The sequence below is a fragment of the Lissotriton vulgaris genome, chromosome 7, assembly GCF_964263255.1.
Source record: "Lissotriton vulgaris chromosome 7, aLisVul1.2, whole genome shotgun sequence".
Taxonomy (NCBI): Eukaryota; Metazoa; Chordata; class Amphibia; order Caudata; family Salamandridae; genus Lissotriton; species Lissotriton vulgaris.
The window spans coordinates 577,228,982-577,255,311 of NC_141695.1; positions in this window are offsets into that span (position 1 = coordinate 577,228,982).

Sequence of the window (26,330 nt, forward strand, 5' to 3'; positions counted from 1 at the left end):
GTGCGAGGAGAACCCCTGAGGGCACAGCCTATAGTGAGGTTAAGGGAAGGAACACGTAATGTATGCCATCCTTAAACACCGGCATGCTCCGGTAATTACAAACAAACATTCAACATTGTACACAGCGTGATAGTCAGGAAACGACAAGCATGTCAGCTCCACAAAAAATACGTTTTCGTGACAGTAGAAGTAAAGTGGAGTAAAGGATTTAGCATATTCAGCCACTCCAAAAACAGGTGAACAGAACTCTCATCCCCCTTCCAAATAACCAAAACATCATCAATATAACGACGCCAGAGTCTTCTGTTGGAAGACCACGGGCATGTGATGTCATAAATCATAGCTGTCTCAAAGGCTCCCACATAAAGCCCTGCCAAACTAGGGGCAAAAACACTCCCCATGGAGGTGCCATGGGTCTGAAGGTACAAAGTCCCATCAAATTCGAAATAATTCTTAGTCAGGGATATTTCAACAAAATTCAAAATGAAGGCCTTGGGCGTTTGGTAGGGCCAGTCCTCTGCAAACAGGATGTCCTCCAGTACTCTGAGAGTTTCTCTTTGCGGAATATTCGTGTATAAGGCCTCCCGAGGGGTGGTCTGACCAGCTTATGAATTTTGGGGAGAACATAAAAATAAGGAGTTCTCGGCTGTTTATTCACCAGAAACTCAGCTTTATGATCAGAGATCCAGTCATTGGAACGAACCTCCTCAACCAGGGAGATGATTTCTTTAGTTATTTCAGCTGTAGGATCCCTGGGTAGTTTCTGATAGTTCCTCTCATCAGATCGAAGGCGGGTGCATTCATAATCATAAGTGATTCTGTCCAGAATCACTATAGCCCCACCCTTATCTGCAGGTTTCAGAACAATGCTCAAGTTTTCTTCTAGTTCTTTCAAAGCTTTTTTCTCCACATTTGATAAATTAGAGAACGACCAAGTTCTATTCTCATGGAGATTCTCCAAGTCATGAATCACTGCCTGTTCAATTATTCACACCTCCAAAGGTAGTAGCGATAACTGGGGTGTGAAGGTAGATTTGGGGCGTAAGGAAGTATCCCCTTGCAAGGGGGCAATATGTTCCTTATCTTGAAAAAAGACTTTCAATCTTAAATCTTGCCGCAATTGGAAGTGATTCAGATGGTTAGTGAGGACAAAACCCAGCCCTTTGTTGAGTAGTTTATTCTGGGCTTCTGATATTATGGTGGAAGACAAATTCACTACCAAAGAAGTCAGCCGTTGGTCCCTGGTGCCATGTTCGACGCCATGCTCCTCGTGACCCGTTGAGTGATTTCTTGGTCCTGATCGTCCCAAGTTACCCTCTGTTGTCCTCTCTGCTTCCCCCTGCCCTTGTTCCGGCCTCTCCCTAAAAAAGGTCCCTGGAAGTTCTGAAATTGGGCTGGTTGAAAGTGGGGGTTCTGAAACCGAGGGTCCTCAAATTGCGGATTCTGAAATGAAGGATGCTGAGGGAAACCTACCAACGGCCAATTATAGGCCTGATTCTGATATTGTTGGAAGGGGTGTTGGAACATCGGCGGTCTGGAGCCCCACCAAAAGCCCCACCCTCTCCCTCTCCTTTTCTGTGGGTAATCATTGTCACTATTGTCACTAGAACTGCTAGTAGTGTACTGACGTGGTCGACCCTGCTTATCCCCTTTGTTGTTTTCTCTCAGTTTTTGTTGGACATATTCATCTGTGGTATAGGGTTATACCTTCTCTCTAGAGAAATTTTTGAGATCCTTCTGCAACTTAGTAATTTTGGAGTTCATAAGATAATCACGATATTCACCCAGTTCCGTTTTGACCTGATCTAATTTATGGTCAAACGTAGCCATTATCACATCCGTCCTTAATCCTGACTCAGTAGTCTGAATCTGTATGAGGAGCGCATCCGCCAGTCTTTTGGCTGTACCAATAATTAGTACTAGCCAGTCCCTGGTGCATCTCCAAGCTACTAAGGCCCAATCCCGCCTAAAATCTTCATCCTCTAGGAAGATAAGTGGTTCGTTAGTTACCAATAAGCCAAACGGTGCCGCATTGACCCTCAAATATTCTGTTAAAATGGCCCCATGGAGTATGGTCTTGACTTGGCTTAACGTATCCTTGGGAACAGAGAACCCACAGAAATTGTAATTCAGAGGGGGTCATCTACCTGATTAGATGTCCCTGCATGAAGCAATATGTTGGGATAACCAGCCGCAAAGTCAAAACTCGGATAATGGAGCACCGGAGCACTATTAGATGTGGGAGATCTAATACGAGGCTGACTGCCTACTTCCTTGAAATGGGACATACTACGGAAGACTTGAGATGGTCCATTTTTGAGAAGCTACAGTGTACACGACAGGTGGGGGCAAAAACAGAGCTCTATTTTTGCGGGAACAGAAGTGGGTATACCGTCTTAAAAGCCACACAGTAGGATTGAATGACAATATTCCGTGGCATGCTCTTACGAGGTGATTTTCCATCCAGACTCCAAAACTGTTGATGGTTTGAATATGATTACCTCTTTCTTGAATCATCTCTATCTTTGTTGCTATGCTTTAATGATATCTGTCATCTGTCAGGAATTCACACTCTACCTTCCCTTTTTCAGTTAAGAAGATTGACTACCGGTGGGGTGGTTCTACCTTCTTGCCCCTGTGTCAATACATATGATTTCAATCATAAGGGGCGTCATCCCGGTGTCCCCCCACTATTTTATCGAGTACTCTTAGCACCTTGTAGGGCTTTGTTTTACTTTTCCATGAATTTGGTTAGGGGACTTGTTTCCCAGTGGGCTTACGTCTCATCAAGAGGCCTGCACTACGCTTTGGCACATTCTCACTCGGGCATTTGTATTTACTTCATCACCTTGACGACATTTGAGGCCACACTGCAGTGTCTCCATTGATGATAGTCAGGGGGCGGGACCGTGTTGACGTATGGTGCGGCCGTCCCCTTGATGCATACGCACCCTCACGTGTTCTGTGGACATATGCGGAAGGGGAAAGGAGGACATTTAACGCTGAGCATGGCAGACCTATGGTATACTACACAGCGGGACGTTGGCGAGTCGACTGGGCGTGAAACCACCTGCGGGACAGTAAACGGATTATATTGATTACACAGACTTCCTGATTATTATTATTTTTGTGAGGCTGACATGCTTGTTGTTTCTTGACTATCACGCTGTCTACAACGTTGAATGTTTATTTGTAATAACCGGAGCATGCCGGTGTTTTTGGATGCTCCTTCCCTTACCCTCACTATAGGTTGTGTCCTTGGGGGTTCTCCTCGCACGCCGCCAGTTCAAGCTTCCCATATCAGTAAATTCAGTGAGTTTGGGCACTAGGGGGAAGGGAAGAAGGGCTACTTCTCAGTGGCCATGGAGGTATCCATGAATGATGATATTCGTAATTAGATAGATGTGCTTGTGCATTATTTCATGTGTGTATGACATGGGCTATTATAAATAATTGGTATAAACTGGATGTTTTAGATTGGAGCTTGGAGACAGAAAGATTAACATTGATGTCTTTAATTTTGCCCCATTATTATGTGGGAGGGAGTTGGACATATACTTTCCTGCTCAGGAGATGTTTGTATGCTCTTGTGGCTTGGGATTTTAATTGGAATGGGATTCAATGTGATAACTTGAATCTTTCTAACACCCGAGGTTAAATGTGTTTTATGTTGCAGTACTTGTATCCCGTGTCAGGGGAATTACCTCCACACACCAAGATTGCTGGATTTATGTACCCTGTTAATTAACCAGAATAAGGTAACAGGTTTTGCTTGACTGGGACTGTTAGAAGTCCTGACGAAGACCGACGTGACCCGTTAGTATGGGAACACTAACTACGGTCGAAACATGTTGACTTTGGCAGTCTAAGGAGGTTTGTTGTGATTTCCTAATATTCTCTCTAACAAACAAGTCCATCCTTCTCGAATTTTTAATCCTGTCCGTGGGACCCTGGAATAAAATGTATTAATAGGTTACCCACGAGCCAGTTTTAGACTTTTCCTTCACTGCACTTATTTCTATCACTGTTCTCAGTCTGTGTTGGTAGCACTTTACTCACTCATTTATGAGTACTGTTTATGTTATTTATGTTGTTTGTTTACCCCTCCCCTATGCTCCATCCTGTGCGTGGCTACGCCAGGGTGTTTTGTAAGCAGACCCGATGACGAAGCATGTCACACGCAGACTTGTGTGCGAGTGAGGGCAGTTTTACTAACATATTTTATGCCCCTGCTTGCTTTTTCATTTTTCGATTTTCCTCTCTACCCCTTTTGGTGTGAATACAGGTGCACACCATCGTATGACACTGTAAGACATATTGACCCACTAAGTCATGGCATTATTACTGAAGCAGGCCTCTGGTTCAGGGAATTGTTACTAGAGTACACCTTTAGGGATCACAACATCATTACAGGTGCACATCTTCCTATGTCAGGACACTGCGACAAACACGTCCCTCAGAATTATGGCATTATTTCTGAAATATGCTTTCCGGGTCATGGCATTTTTACTAGATCATATCTTTAGGTATCGTAGCATGATTACAGATGCACACCATCATATGTTAGGACACAGTAATGAGTGTGTCCCCATGTGATCATGACATTGTTACTGAAGCAGGCCTTTGGGTTCAGTGTATTGTTACCAGAGTACTCCTTTAGGTATCATAGCAGGGTTACAGGTGCACACCATCATCTGTTAGGCACAGTAATAAGCACAGGCACCTGTAATAATGGAATCTTTACTCAAATAGACCATTAGGTTCAGGGCATTGTTACGAGACAACAACTTTCATTATCATACCATGGTTACAGGTGTTTACCATCGTATATCAAGGCACTGTAACAAGCGCTGATCTCAGTGTAACTGAAGAAGAGCTCCAGGGGAAACCTGAAGATTAAAGACTCGAAACTTGATGGGTCAACTCAGCCTCTCCTCCCTTTTAGAGCAACCAAGTGAGCACCATGGAGATAGATTTCAAAAATACAATTTCCTCCCTGGGGCCTATCCCCAGAGGAGCTCTATGTGAACAGGCTGAAGCCTCACTTCGAGATGTACGAAGTAAGCATGTTCCTAGTGAAAGATGAAGGAGTGGAAGAGGAGAGTCCACCTCTCCCTGTCCTCATCTCTGCACAGGAATACGAAGGGTCAGTGGAGGGTGACAACCTCTTTGCCTCCCTTACCCTTGAGCAGAAAGGTGAATGTTACCAGTTACTAGGCAGTTCACCCCCTTGTTCTCACTATTTCCCGGACTCACACATCTCTGGTCCATGAGATTGACACCAGAGATAGCCTCCCTTTAAAAAACAAGCTATACAGGTTGTCAGACCGGGTGTGAGTCACCATCAAGGAGGTAGTCTCCAAGATTTTAGCCTTTGGGGTGATTGAGCCCTCTGACACTCCCTCGTCCAGCCTGTGGTGTTAATACTAAAAGTGACCCAGCAAGGCACCGAGCTAGAGCTCTGGTTCTGTGTGGACTGCCGAGGACTCAATTCCATCACCAAAAGTGACAAGCACCCGTCCCCCGAACTGATGACTTCATGGACTGGTTGGGTACTACCAAGTTCTTCAGTACCTTTGATTTTACAGCATGGTACTGACAGATCACCTTGACTGAGGGGGTCAAATAGAGGTCTGCATTCTCAACCCCAGAGGGACATTACCAATTCCGAGTGATGCCTTTGGGTTGAAGAATGCCCCTGCTACCTTCCAGGGGTTCATTAACAGGGTCCTGGCTAGAAAGGAGGCGTTCTGCATCGCCTACTTAGACGACATTGCCATCTACAGTTCCAGCTGGGCGGAACACCTGCACCACCCTGAAGAGGTGCTTCAGGCCTTGCCACAGCCTGGCCTGGCCATCAAGGCCAGTAAGTGCCAGATGAAGCAGCGTCCCATGGTGTATTTGGGACACCTGGTAGGTGGGGGCAAGGGGCAACCCCCCCAGGCCAAGATTGAAACCATCATGGCCTGGGAACCGCCTAAAACCGAAACAGAAGTGAGATCCTTCCTAGGCCTAAATGGCTATTACCTTCGATTTGTTAAACAGTATGATGGCACTATTGCGGCCCCCTTAACTGAGCTGACTTTTGAGAAGCAGCCTAGGCTGGAGGTTGGTGATCTGGACAGAGGCTTGACAGGAAGCATTTGAATCCCTCAAGGGAGCCATGTACACAGCACCAGTGCTCAGGGCCCTTGGTTTGTCCAAGGAGTTAATCATGCAGTGGGATGCTTCTGAGCATGGCCCAGGGGCAATCTTAATAACACTTAGGGCTGGCTCTAATCAGTAAGGCTGAGCCTTTTCAACCAAATAACAGAGGAGAAATGCCAATACTGATAGTCAATTTAAACAATCAATTCTAAACCAAAGTGTAGACAATAGTTCAATACTTGAAAAAGCTATTCAATAGCTGTTTATTCACAGAAAGTGTATATCAAAACATTATGATTTAGAATCGGTGCTGCAGTTCAAAATTAAATAACAAAGATTAATTATAAGCATCAGGACACAAAGCAGAGGATAAAAACACATCCATCCAATCACTTGTTACTCATCAGGCATATCACACTCGAAACCACTTTCAAACAACACATTCAAAGCTGTATACCTCAGATTCACTGGAAAGACAATAGACCAGTGGGTGAGGTAGGGGGTCTGCTATTAGGTCAAAAAACAATTCCCAATATTCCTAATCATACACTATTGCGATTTAATTGAAAGAAAGCAATTATCAATATCATCAACGACATTAAGTGTAGGACCGCAACAAGATGCAAAACCAATGAGCACCAAGGCGAGATAAGCAGATCCGAAAAGGGCCTACGCGTTTCGAATCCATTTCTGTGACAGGATTCTCTTCAGGGCCAGTCTCAGTAGCTCTTTAACCAAGGAATAGTGGTCCAAAATAAAGCAAAAGGGCGTCCCGGCGCTGAAAGAAAGACTAACAGGTCACAGAGTAACCCCAGCTAGTTAGTGGAGAAGAGCAGAGTCTTGATGGCCTTCCTAAATTCCAGGTAGTTCTCTAGGCCGCAAATATGCACAGGAAGTGTATTGCAAAGCGTGGCAGCTCTATAACGAAAAGAGCGGCCACCAGCCCGCATTCTATTAATCCGGGGAACCAATAACAAATGCTGACCCTCTGACCAGAGGGGACGTGAAGGAACATCAGATGAAAGAAGATTAGCCAAAATAGGTGGGGGGCCAATTTCAAGGCCTCGAAAGAGATGCACAGAGCCTTGAATTTAATGCGCCTGGCCACCGGAAGCCAATCGAGGCGACGGATGACACTGGACTCAGAGCAGGACTTGCGCAGACCTAGAAGTGTTCTGACTGCAGCATTTTGTGTCCTTTGCAGCCTCTGAACCTCTGCTTCATTGGACCCTAAATAGAGGGAGCAACCATAGTCCAGTCTAGACAAGACCATAGTTTGGAGTATGGCCTGACGTACAGAGGCATCAAAGAGGCCCATCAGCGGCCTAAGCCCCCTTAGAAGTCCAAAGCAAGTACCTGCTACTTTTTTGGTTTGGACTCGATAGTTTAAAGATGAGACCAACCAAACCCCCAGGTTCTTTACCACTTGCTTGGAGGGGGGGGAGGGGGTGCCCAGACTAGCTGGCCACCAGAGATCACTCCACAGACCCTCTGCTGACCACCAAAACCTCAGACTTGTTGGAATTAAGTTGGAGGCAGTTAGCAGTCATCCACTCGGCCACTGCTGCAAGATCGCCCTGAAACTTAAGGGCGTCTTGCTCGGTGTTATTAGAGAGTGCCACCACTAACTGAGTGTCGTCAGCATATGGGACCATGGTCAGGCCCTTACTCAAGGCTACAGCAGCCAAAGGTTGGACATAAATATTAAACGGTAGGGGACTGAGGGAGCAGGGCCGGCTCTAGGCTCATGGTGGCCCTGTGCAGGGAGTGTAGGTGGGGGCCCCCAAATGCATTATTCCTTTCCTTTTTCATTTTAGAAGGTTCACAGAATATCTATGTATTTTAGTACTCTGCTCACATTGCCGGCACAAGAGGTTGCAACTTGCAGCTGGAGCTGTTTGGCACAAAACCGACACCCACGGTTTTCAGGCAGGCTCTATCCTGCCACTGCAAAATGTATATTCACCACGAGGCAGCTAACGAGAGCCATCACGAGTTGGCCCCACGTGCTGCAGGAGCCACCAAAGTTCCTTGGAGTGGCTGGCTATGATACTAGTCTAATTGCCGACTTCTTTACCATAAGTATACCAATTTAGAACGGCAAATGTTCTAAAAGATACAATATACGGCTTTCCGTACAGCAGGCGGTGGAAGGAAAACGGAATAATTGCTGCCGTAATTACTGAGGTGTAATCATGCGAAGAGCAACGAGGCCTAGTCGTGGTTTTTTAGAAAATTAATCTCTACTTGACAAGGAAGGCCAATAATTAAGACCGCTTTTTTATGATTTCGGTTTGGAATTCTGAGCAGTTTGGTTTAGGATGTGCACCCTTTGTTTGCCGTGGTTGGGGCCTGTGTGGGGCTTTAGTCAGTGACGCATTCTGTGACTAGCATGCTAAAGACGCATGCGCACTGAGTGACCGAGAACACACCTACTCCCACACAGCGCACGCCACCCGCCTGCCAGTTTTATAACACCCACTGATCTCACTCACCTGGAAGCCTTTCCAGACTCAGCCACGACGTGAGCCCAATTAAGAAAACAACTGACAACACAATGAATCGGAAACTAACTGTTTAGGGTTGGCTTACAGAACCAACCATTGGGGTGACACATGACACAGAGACAGAACATCAGTCTTACTCTCTCTTCTCAAAAGCAGGCAGGCACGACCACCTCACATAGTTACACACGCGTGTCTCGAGACTCTCGTTTCGTGAACATAATGTGGCGCACTGGCGCAGAGACAAAAACCAATATACATTATTCAGTACTATTGACGACTACTCTGCGCATCATGTTAGTACACACTCATGATAAATCATATTCATTATAGCAGCTCAACTGGATTGGAAAGACAGGCAGGCCGGGCGATTATTACAAGTGGTCATTAATTTATAAATATATTTTGTGAGCACACAGTCTCTCAGTCTCACTGGCGTTAGTCGGACTCTCGGGGGGCACGGGGGGGGGGGGTCCGGGGAAGAGACTTGTCGGACTGGAGGACACTCAGGTGTTCTAGTGTCTCTTCTCTACCGACGATGATCAGGCGACAGGACGAGGAGTCGCTTAATTTATCTATGATATGATTTTTAATTCTTGAATGTGCTCTACACGATGTGACCGTGACGAGCTGAGTCGACGCACCGCCCTCAGTGACGCACTCTCCCACACTGAGGCGCCGCAGGGCGGAGCGTGATGTCGTGACTAAATTGCGCACTGCGCGCGGGGGCTGTCCCAGGGCCGTCACGTCGTCCTAGGGTAAGATTGACGGCCCTGGGACCCAACTGCTGGCTGCTGCCTGCTGCCTGCTGGGCAACTTAAAGTGAAACCAAACTGACTGTAAACAAGAGCACTCACGTGTGCCGTCGCTGCCATTGCCAAGCCATTGCCCGGTCGGAGGCCGCCAAATCCTGCCAGGGGCCGCCACAGTGATAGATCCGAATCCGATCCTCGGCTCGGTCGGTCGTCGTGGCGGCCCCTCGGGTTTGGCGGCCCTGTGCAGGTGCACAGTTTGCACATGCCTTGGGCCGGCCCTGGAGGGAGGAACCCTGTGGCACCCCTTGCTTGATACACTATTCACTGGACATAAACGGGGGGCTGATTCTGAGAATGACATCTCATGAAGGAATGAGGCAAGCCACTCCAGTGCCTGACCCGTACTTCCTACCTCCGCCAGGCGTCGCAGCAGAATGTCATGTTATATCGTATTAAACGCTGCACTTAAATCCAACAGGATCAGTGCTGATGTTTGCCCCCCTCCATGGCTGACCAGAGATGTTCTGTCACAGCCAGGAGAGCAGACTCCGTGCTGTGGCCAGGCCTAAAGCCATTTTGAGAGGGGTCCAGTATGTTGTTAAGAGTTAGAAAGTCTGACAGGAAGAAGTTCACATACGCCTCTGTGATCTTAGCTGCCCAAGATAGCAGAGAGATGGGCCGACAGCTTTCTGTTTTATTGGGATCAAGAGCAGGCTTTTTAAGCAATGGAATGACTTTGGCCTGTTTCCAAACTCTGGGCACGGGAGCAGTACTGAGGGATTTAATAATAACCTGAATCAAAGAGGGTAGAGTATTTGGCAATACCTTCTTGAATTGGTCAAGTTCAAGGGAGTCAACAGGAGAGCCCGACTTAATCCTACTACACAGCAGTCGCAGCTGATCCACCGAAATCGGGGGGGAAAGAGTAGAGAATATTGAGTGCTGACAACACAATGCCGCCGGCGGATTGCTGTGCATGGTCGGGAAGGAGCTGTAGATATCATCTACCTTTTTAACAAAAAAGTTGGCCAGCTCCTCACACTGCTTATTCGACTTGATAGTAGACCCAGCGCTATTTTGAGATTGCAAACTGGCAAGTATAGAAACACGATAACAGCACCATTCAGGTCCTCATGTATGGCACTGAATCAGTGCTCATATAGCCAAATGGCACACACTCTTCCATACAAGCACTCCCATGGAGTCCGCAATTGTGCTTCAGCTCTGGAACAGGGATACAAAGCTATACAAAATTAAATTGCAATACAATAAAAAACTACAAAGACAGGCCTATTGGCTTTAGCAATTAATGATTTATTACTGTTACATCTCATAAGTTCAAGCGTTAAAGGGCCATGCACGAAAAGATGACAACAGTTCTCTTTACCCACCATGGATCACTTACAGTCACCATAAACAAGCTTTCTAGAATGTTGCGTTGTTTGATGACGTCTGCTTGGGTTTGAGGCACATTGAGACATCATTCACAGGCTGGCCCCTTTAAATTCTTCCCCTTCCACCACCCCAGATCTCCCTGTCAGGCCGGGTCCTGGTTATTACAGCGTGAGATTATATACATCAGATGCCGTCCTGCAGGGAAGAGATTGCCTGTTCAGTAGTAAATCATGCAGCGCTTCCCAGACGGTGCTGTGTGAAGTATGGGATGCTGTTTGGAACATTCTGTGACCTCTGGGGAGAGGGGTCAGATGAACGAACGCCACATAAATCACAGTGACACCTCCAGAGGAGGGCTCTGCTACTGTTTCCTCAGGGGCCTGGTCGGCGACAGACCTGCTTTTCAGTTATCTGCTTTGCCAGCAAATTCGTGCCCTATTTCTTGTCAGGTGGAATTGTCCCCACATATCGAACTACTGCCTCCTTTGTCTGGCTTTTATTGTTTCGAAATATTTTTCACTAACATTTTAACTGTGTTGCATATCCTCACGAGCGCACATCATAGGAGGTGTTCTATAGTTGAACCCATGGAAACACGGAGGAAATTGGTTAGCCCCCTTTATTGCTGTCAGAGCACATCCCTTACATCAATCACACCGATGGACCACAAACAGGGCGAACCATGTCTGTGATTGTTGAACATCTTTGAAAGAGGTCTACCATTGGCTGACAAAGGCACATTCAAATTGGCTCATCCTTTATAATTTGGCCTCATAGCACACAGGTTCCAATTTATCTTCCCGCATGTTCTGCATGTTCTTTTGCGTGTTAACAGTGCTTGATAAATGACTGCCAAAATGGTGCAGTGTGTAGACTGTAGAGGATCATAAAGAGTGTACCGCTCTGCCAGCCCATTCCAGCAGCTTCTTTCTTACTTGTGTGTTACTTCGGGTTATGTGATTACACAACCATTGAAAATCTTCAGGTTTTAATAACTAAACTTTTGGGGTTTCAACATTGACACACTGCGGGCTTGCTTGCATGCATGGCCTGCACTACGTTAAGACCACTTTAGCAACTGCCTTAGTGTGCCACCACAGATGACCACAAGAGGGTGCCTGATTAAACAAAAGGGCCCCAGGTAGGTAATATAGAAAATGGCTCTTCTCTTGTAACTTGTGTACTTTTTATGTACAACACAAAAACATGTTGTATCAAGTGAAAAAATAGTCTCATAGCATACATTTATAATGTTTTTGTCAAACTTTTAAATACAGGAGCATTAAGTATATACGTTTATGAAGAACTGAAACATATTACTTTAATGTGTAACAAATAGCAGTTTTCCATGCTCAAATACAAAAAAACACAGTTTGAGGCTTCACCAGGGCTCTAAGTGTGAGTTAGAAATAAAGAAAACACAATCTCAATGAGTGTGAATGCCGCATTAATGACAATTAATTAATTGGTGCAGCATGCTAGTCCTGGAAGCTTTTTAAAAATTTGGAAAAAATTAAAAAACAAGTCCAGTTATTGAAAAGTCATGTGATGAGATACTTGGATTTTCTCAGTCAGAATTCAATGCTTTGTTCCAAGGGTGAGGATCCACGTGAAACTGAGACCACTCTTTGTAGTTTATTAAAATTGATGGGCCTTTTGTTTTTTGGTTTTGATCTCTTTAAGGGTCAATTTTTCCTCGAGGTGATGTGCTGGTGCGTTTTGACCTCTCGTATTTGTGGGGTCTCCTCAGGACTGGGACTTGGGATATCGATAGTCACATACGCAGACAACATCCAATTGGGCTTCTCGCTCTCTCAAAACCTGGCCTCCCCTTCCCGCCTTATGCACCTGTCTTGGATGAACAGCTCTTGCTTTAGGTTTAACTGCGGTAAATCAGAGCTCATGACTATAGGCAATAATCTCATTTCCTGACTGAATCTGAGCTGGCATAGCTGTCTAGGTCCCCCTCCCATCCCCAAAAAAGCCATAAAGAGTCTAGGTTGAAGCTGGACAAATTCCTTACTTTTCCATTGAGGTTTTCTGCCATACGTTATGGTCTACTGAGAATGCTCTGAAAAATTCTCCCACTATCTTCGAGGAAGTTGGTGGTCCAGGCCATTATTCTTTCCCGCCTGGACTACAGCAACTCTTTCTACTTTGGACACAATAAGAAAACTACAGGTGGTACAGAATTCTGCAGCTCGGATTTAATTTAACCTACCTCCACATCAATCCACTCATTAGGCCCTCACCTCCCTTCATTGACTCCCGGTGGGCGAAAGAATAGCATGTAAATCTCTCGGTACCACCCACAGGGCACTCCTTTATAAAGTTCCTTCGATTTCCCGCACTTTGCTATCTCCTTATCTCTCTGGGAGCATTTTGCAATCCTCAATGGTCCATCTGGTCACAGTACTTAGGGTCAGAAAGGCAAAATGTGGCGGGTGCTCTTTCACTCACAATGCTGCTAATCTTTGGTATAGCCTCCGTACCCCTGAGATAAGCCAAAAAAGAACTTCCTTTTGGAAAGCTATCAAAGACTTGGCTCTTCCAGAATAGATCCAATTAAATTCCTCGAGTGGGTTGCTGTGGCACTATCAGTGCTGGGATGCCTAAGGGTAGCTATGCCCTATACAAGTGCTGTTTGGAATAGAATACAATAGGATAGGATAGGACTTGGTGTTGTGGATCTGGAGGGGAGGGGGAAACATGTTATTGAAGTATCTTGCCACAGCCATGGGGTGGGTGCAGTGAGAGGAGGGAGAAAAGTTACTCAGAAATTAAGAAAACTATTAATGCTTGGGGAGCAACCATGTGGAGGGTGGGTGGGTATTGTGTCTATTGAGGAGGAATTAAGTGTAAATCAGCAAAATTGGTTAAAAAAAGCGAGACCATGCATGGTTTCCTGGTGCAAGAAGCACATACCTTGTGGAGTTGCAAACATTTCGTATGAGTTACGATACAAGGTTCTCATTGCAGCTATTTGTGAAGTGAATTTTCCAGATACCATGTGGTGAGCGTACCTTTTAGAGAAGAGTCCTCGTGCCTCTATGATGCAGGGATCCGAGACAAGGCCCTGGACTGGACCACCTCCTTCCTCACCGACTGAACCCAGAGAGTCCGCCTCCCCCCGTTCCACTCCGGAACCACCTCTACCATCTGCGGCGTCCCCCAGGGATCCTCACTCAGCCCGACTCTGTTCAACGTCTACATGGCCCCCCTCGCCCGCATCGCCAGACTACACGACCTCAACATAATCTCCTACGCCGTCGACAACCAACTGATCCTCTCCCTCACCAAAGACCCCCTCACCACGAAATCCAACCTACACCAGAGCATGAAGGCCATCGCTGAGTGGATGGAGGCAAGCTGACTCAAACTGAACACGCACAAGACGGAGGTCCTCATCCTTGGGCCCAATTCCTCAGCGTGGGACGACTCCTGGTGGCCAGCATCACTGGGAACCCCCCCAGCACCAACCAACCACGCAACAACCTAGGGGTCATCCCCGACTCCAAGCGCAGCATGACCAACCAAGTAAATGCAGTCTCCTCCCCCTGCTTCCACACCCTCCGCATGCTCCGCAAGATGTACAGATGGATCCCGACGGGCACTCGGAAAACCGTCACCCACGCCCTCATCAGCAGCCGACTCGACTACGGAAACGTCCTCTATGCCGGAGCCCCGTCCAAACTCATCAACAGACTCCAAAGAATCCAGAACGCCTCCGCACGCCTGATCCTCAACGTCCCACGCCGGGACCACATCACCCAGCACCTGAGTGAACAGCACTGGCTCCCCGTCAACAAAAGAATCACATTCAAACTCATAATCCTCGCACACAAGGCACTCCACAACACCGGCCCAGCCTACCTCAACGACAGACTCTCCTTCTACGTACCCAACAGGAAACTCCGCTCTGCCAACCTGTCCCTGTCCGCCGTCCCACGCATCCACAAAACCACCGCCGGGGGCAGATCCTTCTCCCACCGCGCCGCAAAGTCCTGGAACGCCCACCCCCTCCCCGTACGACAGACCGCAGTCATCCCGGCATTCAGAAGACTGCTCAAGACCTGGCTCTTCGACCACTAGCTGCGGCTTTCCCCCCTCCCCCCGCACCTTGAGACCCTAGAGTGGGTAAGCAGTGCGCTTTACACATTCCCTGATTGATTGATTGATTGTGCCCAACAATTTCGGTGAGGAGCGTTTGGTTTAGAAAATGGGATTGGAAGTAATTTGGGGAATTGTGTGCAGTGATGCCCAACATTTTTAGGTCTGGACAAACCCACCTTTAGCTGTGGGGACATCCATCCCAAAAGAGGCCCTAGGTGTCTCAGCATTAAGCTTATAGTAGGTAATGAGTGGCTGATGAAATGATAACCGGCCCATAGATACCAAAGTGCGTGGTAACTTCAATACTTTTATTTTTCTGGTAGATTGTCCCACTCCTATTTAGAGCCATTTTCCCTATTGTGATCGTTCTGTTTTTCCAGTAAAAGCATCACTCTTTTTATTTTGCAATTGTACTGTATAAGTTCTCTTAAGCTAAGTATTTCAATTTTGCTTTTGCTCGGCTAATAAACAACTTAACTATAATCTTGTTGGAGAAAAACGACCGCAATGTAGATTTTTCTAGTATTCATGACGGAAATCTTAATTTTATTAAAGACACGGAGGCGAGTATTATGCTTTCTTATCTTGCTTTAATTTCATACAGCAGCCAAGATAAGTAAAAAACTACAGTTCCCAGAGGGCCAGAGGACAAACTGGGCCATGGGAACGAAAAAACGTGAGAATACAGTAACCAATCACAATGAACCTATCAGATAAAGACCCTAACTGACTGCGCAGCTCCCTCTTTTCGCTGGCGAGCAGATCAAGTATAGTCATTAAACAAAGGGAAAATGAATAAAATTAAGGATATAGCCAAAGTCCAGGAACATAAGTCTTGTATCAGGGGAATCCAAGGAAGAAGACCAAACAGGAGTCCAGGAGGAGGATCCAGGAGCGTTGGAATTGGAGGACTCGAAGGAGAAGATCGAAGAAGTCGAAGGGTAGATCTTCTAAGATGAAGCCGGTGGCAGGGCTGGATTCGCTGTAGGGAGGGAGAACAGATGTTAAGAAAGTTGCGGCGGGATAATACTCGCCTCCGTGTCTTTAATAAAATTAAGATTTTCCGTCATGAATACTAGAAAAATCTACATTTTATGGCAAGACCGGAGGCTCCTATTATGCTTGTTTAAAGCATATTAACAACATCAGAAGCCACAGTATGAACAGGTTTGCAATAGAACATGCGAAATATACTGTCATTTGATCAGTCTGCTGATCTCAGAATGTCTTCCAGACGAGAGCCAGACCAAAAGGCTGTAGAAGCCATGGCTCCCCTGGCCGAATGAGCCCCGAAAACGGAGACGTCAATTCCGGCAAGAGACATGACCCAACGGACCCAACGGGCAAGGGTAGGAGAAGAGACAGGAAGATGGGGTTTAATAAAAGAAATAAGGAGTTGAGAATGAAAGGGCGTTCTGAGATCAGCAGTTCGGTGTTCATACACTTTTAAACATTGTCCCATGCACAGTTTAGGATGATCTGGAAAATAGGGGTGAAACACTGAATCCAAATTAGTCTTGGTACGTCTGCGTATCTGAAACAGCACACCTGAAGGAGAATATTGGCGAGTAGAAACATCTAGAGCCTTAACATCAGAAACTCTCTTGATGGAAACTAGACACAATAACATGGTAAGTTTAGCAGATAGCCTTTTTAGTGAAAGAACAGCATTGTCTGGCCAACTAGTAAACAATTTAAATATCACTGTAACATCCCATAAAAAGGTATACTTAGCCAACGGTGGTTTTGCACAACGTACACCTTTGAGAAGACGACAAATCATAGGGTGAGCACCAACTGGTTTACCATCGATTTGGGAATGGTAGAGGGAGATGGCAGAACGATAGAGATTGATGGTGCGGTAAGCCTTACCGGCACTGGCTTGTGAACCAAGGAAATTAATTATGAAATTCAGAGAGGCTGAAATGGGATCGAGGTCCCTTTCCAAACACCAGCTTGTCCAAAGAGACCAGGCGGATCTGTATGCCTTGGATGTTCCCGGAGCCCAAGCCTGGCTGATGAAGATCGAAGCCTCTTGTGAAATGAGGATGTCAGAAGAGGAAGGCCGGAAACTTTCCAGGCCGAGAGTTGCAGGGAGGAGTCGAGAATGAGACTGTGCTGTTCGCCCTGAGGGTTGAGGAGAAGATCCCCGAAGGAGGGAAGAAGGACCGGGAAGTCCACTGCCATTTCAAGAAGAGTCGGAAACCAAACCTGGGCTTGCCAGAAGGGAGCAACTAGAACCAGGGACGAAGACTGGCGGCGAACCTGAGAAAGAACCCTGTTGATCATCAGGAAAGGAGGGAAGGCATAATGAAGATGACAAGACCAATCTTGCAGGAAGGCGTCTGTCGCCACAGCCAGGGGATCCGGGCGCCAACTGTAGAACCGGGGCAATTGGGAATTGAGACGGGAAGCAAAGAGATCGATAGAGAAAGGGCCCCAAAGACGGGAAAGAGAGAGGAAGACGGATGGACAAAGCTTCCAATCGCTGGAATCTCGAAGAAATCTCGAGTGCCAATCCGCCACGCTGTTGAGATCTCCAGGAAGATACTCTGCTGTCAGAGAAAGATGATGGGCGAGACAAAACTCCCATGGACTCTTTGCCAAGTCCGCCAGGGGTTTGGACCTTGTTCCGCCAAGATGGTTGATGTAGCGGACCGCAGAAACATTGTCCATGCGGAGGAGAATAGAACAGTGAATCCTGTTTTTGGAAAGGCTTTTGATCGCAAAGGAACCTGCAAGCATCTCTAAACAGTTGATGTGCAACTTGGACTCCTCGGCGGACCATGAACCTCCAGTCGAGATTGGTCCACAACGGGCGCCCCAGCCCGACAGGCTTGCATCTGATTCTAAGACTAGATCTGGGGCCGTGGCGAAGATAGTGCGCCCGTTCCACGCATACAAATGGTCTATCCACCATTGAAGCTGGGTGCGGGACTCGGGGTCTAGAGCCACAAGATCTGAATATGCGAGGCCTTGTCGAAGGTGACGAATCTTCAGGCGCTGGAGAGCGCGATAATGGAGAGGGCCCGGGAAGATGGCCTGAATGGAGGAGGAGAGGAGACCGACGATCCGTGCAAGAGATCGGAGGGACAAAAGAGAGGACTGAAGAACAGATAAGATCTCCGCTTTGATCTTGGAAACTTTGGAAAGGGGAAGGCGCAGGGACGCTGCAATAGAGTCCACCAAGAAACCCAGAAACTCCGTGTTCTGAGATGGAGTCAGAGACGACTTGTCTACGTTGATGAGAAAACCCAGATCTAGAAGAAGGGACTGAGTTAAAGAGAGGTCGGAGAGGAGAGATTGTTTGTCTGAATTCATGAGAAGGATATCGTCCAGATAAATAATTAGTCTTATGCCAAGAGATCGAAGATAGGCGACCACTGGTTTCAAGAGTTTTGTGAAGCACCAGGGCGCGGATGATAGGCCAAAGGGAAGAGAGGTGAAACAATAGTTGATCCCTGACCACTGGAACTGAAGAAATTTCCAGTGAGAGTGATGAATGGGAACCGTGAGGTACGCATCCTGAAGGTCCAGCCGGACCATCCAGTCGTTGGGGCGAAGAGTGTCCCTCAGGTGTAAAATGGTCTCCATTTTGAAATGGCGGTAAACCACAAATTGGTTGAACCATTTTAGATTGATGACCGTGCGGAGCTTCTTGTTTTTCTTTTGAACAAGAAAAATGGAGCTTAGAAAGCCTGAGGAGTCGAAGGGAAAAACCTGAATCGCTATTTTGAGGAGAAGAGCCTCGATCTCGTTTGAGATTTGAGAAGCCATGAGAGTGGAAAAGACGAGAGGGGGAGGAAGAGAAGACTGGACAGGAGGGGAAAGGAATTCTATTAGGTAACCTTGTACTGTGTCTAAGACCCCCGGGTCTGAACTGAGAGAACGCCATTTTTGAAGAAACAGTTTTAGGCGACCCCCCACAGGAGGGGAAGAAGAAAGGCTTACCTTGTTGGTTGGAGTTTTGACGATAGTTTCGTTGACCTTTGCCTTTGAAGCCACGGCCACGTTGGGGGTAGAATTGAGGCTTGTAGTCCTGGTTGTTGTTGAACGAGCCTCTGGAGCCTTGGTTGTAAGGACGGCCGGAAGAGCGGCCCCTGCCTCTGCCGGCCCGTCCAAAAACCCGAGGGGCGAAAACTTTTTTGACTGTTTGCTGGGCTTTGTCCAAGGATGCAAAAGTAGAAACAAATCTACTAAGGTCACAAACTAAATTTTCTCCAAAGAGGAGACCATTCGCCTTGGGGCCAGGATCCATGGGTGCGAGATTAGAAAGTTTAGGATCCAATTTGATTAGGAGACCTTTGCGGCGCTCGTGAGTAATTGCGGAGTTGGCATTTCCTAGAAGACAGAAGGCGCGTTGAGCCCACATGGAGATTTCTTCAGCAGAAAGTTCAGAACCTTCTAAGCGGGAAGCTTCCGCTAAATCAAAGATGCGGGCGAGGGGGCCCACAATGTCCAACAATTTGTCTTGGCAAGTGGTCCAAGCTTTATCAACCCCTCTGCGAGGGTCCTTGCCGAATTTGGAGAAAAAGGTGAGGAGTGGTTGGTCGATGGAAGGGACCATAGTGATTTTGTCGGGGAGAGAAGGCTTAGGGCATTCTGATTTAAGCCTGGCCCGTACCGGAGCTTCTAAAGGGAGACGTAACCTGGCAGAGATGTATTCTCCCACATGGTGGGAAGGGAACCATTCGGTAGAATTAGGGTGCCGGATAGTGGAGGGGTCAAACATGGGAAAACCCTCGGAGTCAAAAACGGGCTCAAAAGAAAAAGAATCCAATTTAGCAGATTTAGCAGGAGGGGGAGAAGGGTCAGTGTTATCAAACAGGTCAATCAATTGGTCAGCGTCATCGAAATTAGCATCATCATCATCATCATCTGTGTCCAATATGGTGGAAATTACCAATTTTCTCCTAGGAGACTCTGCATGCTTCTCTTTTTGCTTACGTTTGCCCTCGGAGGCAACAAACCCCTCCTTAGAAGGAGGCCTGGGAGGAACTGGGTCCTCAGTCAAGTGCGAGGAAGACTCGCTAATTTTTAGGGGCACGAGATTGAGCAGAGAAATCCACCTTTTTCTTTCTGCTTTCCCCCGCAGATTGGGCCAATATTTTGGACATGATGCTTAACATTGAGTTTTCCATGTTTTTAGACATTCTCTTCATAGAGACTTCCACAGCCGTTTCCACAGAGTTATTAATAAATTTATTTAAGTCTTTTTTGAAGGTTAGAGAGTCCTGAGAAGGGACCTCCTCCGAGGAACTATCGCGTTCCATAACCAGGCTGTTAAAAATCACTAAAAGTAACACACAGGAGAATAGCACAGTGAATTCTGAGGTAGGCGAGGGTTAAAGGATGTGCAGGGGCGTGTTTAGAGGCGGGCCGGGAGGCGTGACGCCCGAAGGAAACAAGAGACCAGAACCGGAATGCAGGCTGACTGAAAGCTGGTGACCGGAGGCTTTGCCGAGGTGAGGAGAGGACGGGGAAGACGCGCGAAGCAGCGCGTGCGAGGGAGCTACCAACGCGTGGCAGAAGGGGAGGGGTGGGAGAGCGAGGGAATGCAGCTCGGAATGCCTCTGAGACACGCGCGTAGAGCGCTCAAACAATAGCGCGAGGTCGCGCTTGACAATAAATCAACAAAGTAATGAAAACGGGCACAATAAACTCTGTAATAACAATAATACACTGTGAGCAAAGATAAAAGGCACTTATCTGACTGCGAGCAGCAAGAAAAGAGGAAGCTGCGCAGTCAGTTAGGGTCTTTATCTGATAGGTTCATTGTGATTGGTTACTGTATTCTCACGTTTTTTCGTTCCCATGGCCCAGTTTGTCCTCTGGCCCTCTGGGAACTGTAGTTTTTTACTTATCTTGGCTGCTGTATGAAATTAAAGCAAGATAAGAAAGCATAATAGGAGCCTCCGGTCTTGCCATAAAATTAAGAGCAAACTAGAAAAACTCACTAAATGGAAATCTGTGTACCTTCTGCATGCCCCCTTTTATTACATTTGAAACTCAAGACGTTTTACCTCTACTGCAGCCTGAAATATGACAGATGGCTGATGGAGCAAGGTGAAGAACAACATTTTGTTCTAACCTGTGAAGTTAATCTCCCATAATGAATAATCAAACTAATAAGCATGTGGTGAAATTATTGATCAATTTAGTTTAAAAATGCAAACATCAGTACACACGGGATAAACTAATTTGCTTTATGTTGCAAATGCAAAAAAGAAAATAAACTAATCCTGTCTATTGTCTTTGTCAGTATTAAATGCGGCTGTTTAACTAATGGCATGTGCTCATTATGTGTGCTTATGTTATGTCTTTCTGTGACAAAAGCTCATGGAGTTCGCGCAGTTCCTGAAGGAAGAGTAAATATAAAGCTGCCTGACTGTGCTTCTGCTAGATAACATAATTAACAGGGTTAATTATTAGAAGGGGGGCGGGTGACAGAATGGGTCTCAATTCTTTAATTAATTGATGTCTTGTGTTTGTTTAATGATAGTTTCCAAAGTGAGGCCTAAAAGGTGGCTCAGGAAAATATGGCTGACAGCACAGCAGATGTGAAACCTTGTCCAGAGTGAAGTATTGGCACGTACGCAGCTGTGAGGATTTTTTGCTGCACTGACATTATTAATTGAAAAACAGTTTTTGGTCAAGTTGAACGTGCACATGAAGAATAAGCTTCAAGGACAGGATTTGTGAAAGTCTGCCAAGGTTAGGAAGTGAAAAGTACAACACTCGAAGAAAAGTTACTCTTTTGAGGAAGCCAAATATTGTGGAAATTAAAGACAATAGAGCTTATGTGAAGCCTGGACTTGGTCGAGGATCGGAGATGATGTAATTTACTTTATCATGGTCTGTCACCGGACAGCCAATGAGGAGCTTGGACTTGCTCGAAAGAATGTGAAATGTAGAAAGATTAGCTAGAGAAAAAGGTATAAAACCTGACACTTGGGTAAGGGAAAAAACTCTTGCTTCCCGATTCCTGAATGACATGCTGTTGGACTTTTGGCGCACGTAAGGACAGCAGACTTTTAAATGATATTTTCCTTTTCAGGTGAAGTGAGAAATAGACATGGAAATAGATTGAGGGTATGGAAACTGTTAATTGCTAATATTTTATGTTCCTGATCTTGCTTTAAATATGTTTGTTTATTAATTAATTTCCTAATAAAATGCTGCTTTCTTATTTACTTATAAAATAAAGATTCTAAAACGTAAATGCTCTTTCTTTATGAAGAATAAAGTTAATAAAAATTAGATTTGGAAAGACAAGCTGGTCTTGTTTATTCATGGTCTAGTTACTATCAGTTGAGCCAATCGCCTTAAGTGGTCTGATTTGATAAATGACAAATGCTTAAATCCATGGTAAAAGATGATAAACTGCAGTTGTATATAATATTGTAAATATTATGTGAATAGTTTTATAAATCACACCACTAGATTCAGTTGCTCAAAAATTGTCTCATTGGTGTTATGGGCCTGTATAGGTGTTTCATGATTAATGGTGAGTATTGAGGTAATAGGTAGTGTTTGTGAGACAGTTTTCCAATGGGAGCGCTAGATCAATTTCTTGGTAGCAGAGTTCGGTTACTATGGTAACTGACATGTTAAATGGTAATACATATGATTCATGTCTAAAACATGTTATGTTTGTTCAATTGTTATATGTAGTCGAAAGGTTTTTTCCAGCAGTGTGAAAATTCCTAGTTGTGCCGGCATGAGTAGTGTGACAGGTGAAGTTACACCGTGCATTTGTTCTGTTTCAAAATAGTGATATCGCCGTTTATTACAAGTGTTGTGGATGTACAGCACAAGTTTAGGGATTTTAGGTGTGTAAGGAAGAATGTATAGCGAGGATTGTCTATGAAATCGTAGCTTTCGGGTATAGGGACTTCTGTCCTGTTTTAAAACTCACTGTGAAAAGAGTAGTAGAATTTATCTAAGCTTGAGGGGAGGGCAAGGAAGCGTCGTCTATCTTACTGGCGAGTGAGAATTTTTGTCAGTGGGTTAAAGTCCTACTAAAGATTTATGTATGAATGGTTAGGGATTTTTTCTGTGTGAATGTGCGTAAATGAATGGGTAAAGTAGCCTTACTTTATTGACGAATTTAAATATTCTGTGAAAATAGCATCGTTTATTTCACGTGAAAGAATACTTGATTGTTTGAAAAAGCTACCACTTTATTTAAGCGAAACAGACAAATGGTTTGTTTTTGTGGTATTACTAATTGAATTCTATCGAAAGGTTTGTAAATATGGCGCTGTGAAATATTTTTGTAAAGGAGGGGTCAGTGTAAGGAGCGAAGGGAGAGATAGAAACTGCAGCGGTAGCATACGTCACAAGAGTTGCGCTGTGATTGGCTAACATACGTCACAGTATTCGCGCACAGATTGGTTCACATGACAAGACGAGCTTACAGCTGATTGGCTCATCCTGAAAAGCAGTATTTCTATTGGTTGAGTAGAACAGTGACGTAGCTTAACCTGATTGGTTAGTTGGTGAGTTTTGCGCACGGATTGGTTGATGTGGCGGAATAACAAAGAAGTTGTTACGATCTTTACCGAAGCAAGGAAAATCTGTTTAAAAGACATGGATTATTATTATTTGAAAGAGAAAAATAAACTTTCATGGTTTCAGAAGTTGAAAAACAAAATTAAACTTGACAAGAAAATTTCAACACGAAACAGAAGATTAATTCATTAATACAAAACACCTGCAGCTTATATGTTAGGTGAATATGGTTATCATGCTTGTCTTTGGATTGAGAATTGGATGAAATATACTGAAAATGATGGTATATTAGCATGGCCGGAAGATGGATCATTTAACATAGCGGTCTTGAGAAATTTAAGAGAAAGGATGATGGAATTTGTACCAAAGCCTAGACCTACTCAATTTGAAACTTTAGTTGAATGGGAGGATGAAATGTTTGAATTAGAACGGGAGAGTAGAGGAATACCAAAGGGAACAGGATTAGGGCTTGATAGGGAAACACATGAAGATAGAATGCGTCAATTGAATGTGTGATGGTTTGTACCCAGTGAGACTAATTGATGAGGTAACTGGTAAAAAATGTTCCCAAAAGAAAAAACATATTAGAGAAGAAAGTGATTCAGAAGATGCAGTATTAGAAGATATTTATACTAGAAAACCACCACCTTATCAACCAGTTTGTACATGGACTTCTCCAAGTGCCCCTCCAAGAGAAATAATTATTGAGGCATCCCCTGAAACAAATCCGAATTATAAAAGAATATCTCAAAGAGTAGAGACATCTCCTGAGACAAATCAGAGCAACAGAAAAACACCTGAGAGAGTAGAAACAGGATGTATTTCAAATATATCAGGAGAAAATAGTAATTTTACTGAAACTCCAGTTCAAAGAAATGAAACCCCAAGAAATAGAAATAGAACAGAAAGATATGAGGGATTGCCAGATACATCAGAATACATTCGATCTGCGAATGAATTAATACAGCAGTTAACTAAAAGCATGGAAGCAGTAACAGTGCCTGTAACAATTGGACCTATTCTCCCAGTGTTTGATCAAAAAGAAATTAGACATTCAGCTTTAACTGTTCCATTAAATTCAGAAATACAGAAAGTGACTGAAAATTTTTATTCAGATTTAACCGAAATACATCGAGAAAAAATGATGATGCCAGACTTAACTTTTAATTAAAGTTTGTCATGTAAAACCCCAACTGGTGCAGATTCTGATTCAGGATCCCCGGTAAAGAGTTGAAGTAAAAATAGATTTAACGCAAACCGCAGAATGTAAATTACTTGATGTTGCAAAATTGAAAGCAGACATAGAGGAATTAATAATTGGAACTATTGGAACTGACAGATTAAAGGCATATCAGGATGATGAATTATTATTTATTTGCAAAAGCATAACATGGAAAACGAAAAAACAAATATGACCAATTAGAGGACATGGCTTTTGAATTAGAAGTAGATTTAAGCAAGCAAAAGAGTTTGCAGAAAAATTATAGAGTGGATTTCTCTGAAAAAGACATTGAAAATATGAATACCACGGGAAGAATCACTCATATAAAAGATTTAATTGTGATTTTGAGAAAATGGGGTGAATTAAGTAAATGGAAAGCAAAATGGGCAAAGAAAAAAGATGAAGACACAACAAGCTTAGCTTTTCCTATCAGAGAAAAGAAACAAGCATTTACAATGCAATGGTTTCGCCTTTTGAAAAGTTTGAGCTATTGGCATTGTAAATGACAACATTTTTATTTATGTGTTTGTTTTGAAAATAAATAAATAAATAAATGGCATTATCATTTACAATGCCAATAGCTTCAGAAAGCTTAAAAAAAGGCAAGAGTGAACGTCGTGCAGGGCCAAAACACAATTATGCTCAACAAACTCCTAAATAATTTGTTGCATGCAAATAATAATAGGAAAACTAAAACCGAATCATGCTGCACACTTACTAAAAAAAAAATCTATATTGGCATTATTAAAACACTAGTTCGATTTCTGAACTCTAAACATTATACATAAACGCAATAACATCAGTGCACCAAAACCTATAAATAAGGCACATAAATCATGTCTTCTACTATAAAGGCCTATGTTTGGGGTAAGAAACTCAAAGTATACATTATACCAAGGGATAAATATTCATCTAGGGCCCTTACTACAAATTTTAGGTAAAATCAAGGGGCATATTGAGCAATGTGGTGTAATTGCATAACTTCGGAAATTTCATAACAGGTGCAACATGAGTTTATCAAAAGTATGTCAGATTATGCCAGCAGAACAAAAATGTTATCTCGGCCTTCTACAAAGCGGCCAGTGACTGTGTGAAGGTGAAACAAAAGAGCTAAATGTACATCGGCTCAAAATCCACTTCAAATATAACAAGCAACACGAAGGAAGCCCTGTGAGTGAGGTTAAAATGAGGGCCTGTGGATCTGGCTATGCAGTGGACGAATTGGGCTAAATTTGGGTATATCTGAGAGCCACGTGAAGGGGCACTAATCACTACTGTTTTGTAGCACAATGCACCCACAGATACAAATATTGTTTCGCACAACATTGGTTCTGTTGCCTTTTAGGCGACATACTTCTAATAATGAGTACATGTAGTGACACTGCTCGCTCCTCAAAGTGCATCCAACAAAAAGCTGCTGGTATAACTCTCATTGGCAATCATTCTCGATTTCTGAAACATAGGAGACTAGGTGGGCCAGCAGAGCGATTCGGGCCTGCAGCCTTCAAGATGCACACAGTAAGGGCCTACAAGTCCCAGCATGCAAGCTTTTCTTGGGTTTGGCTAAAAGGACACACGTGGTATGAGGTCACTCAGCAGCTGTGGCCTTATTGACAACTCATGCCATGCATGCACTGATGTGGGAGGCTCACCTGACCAGAGAAGTAGCTTGTCGTGCGC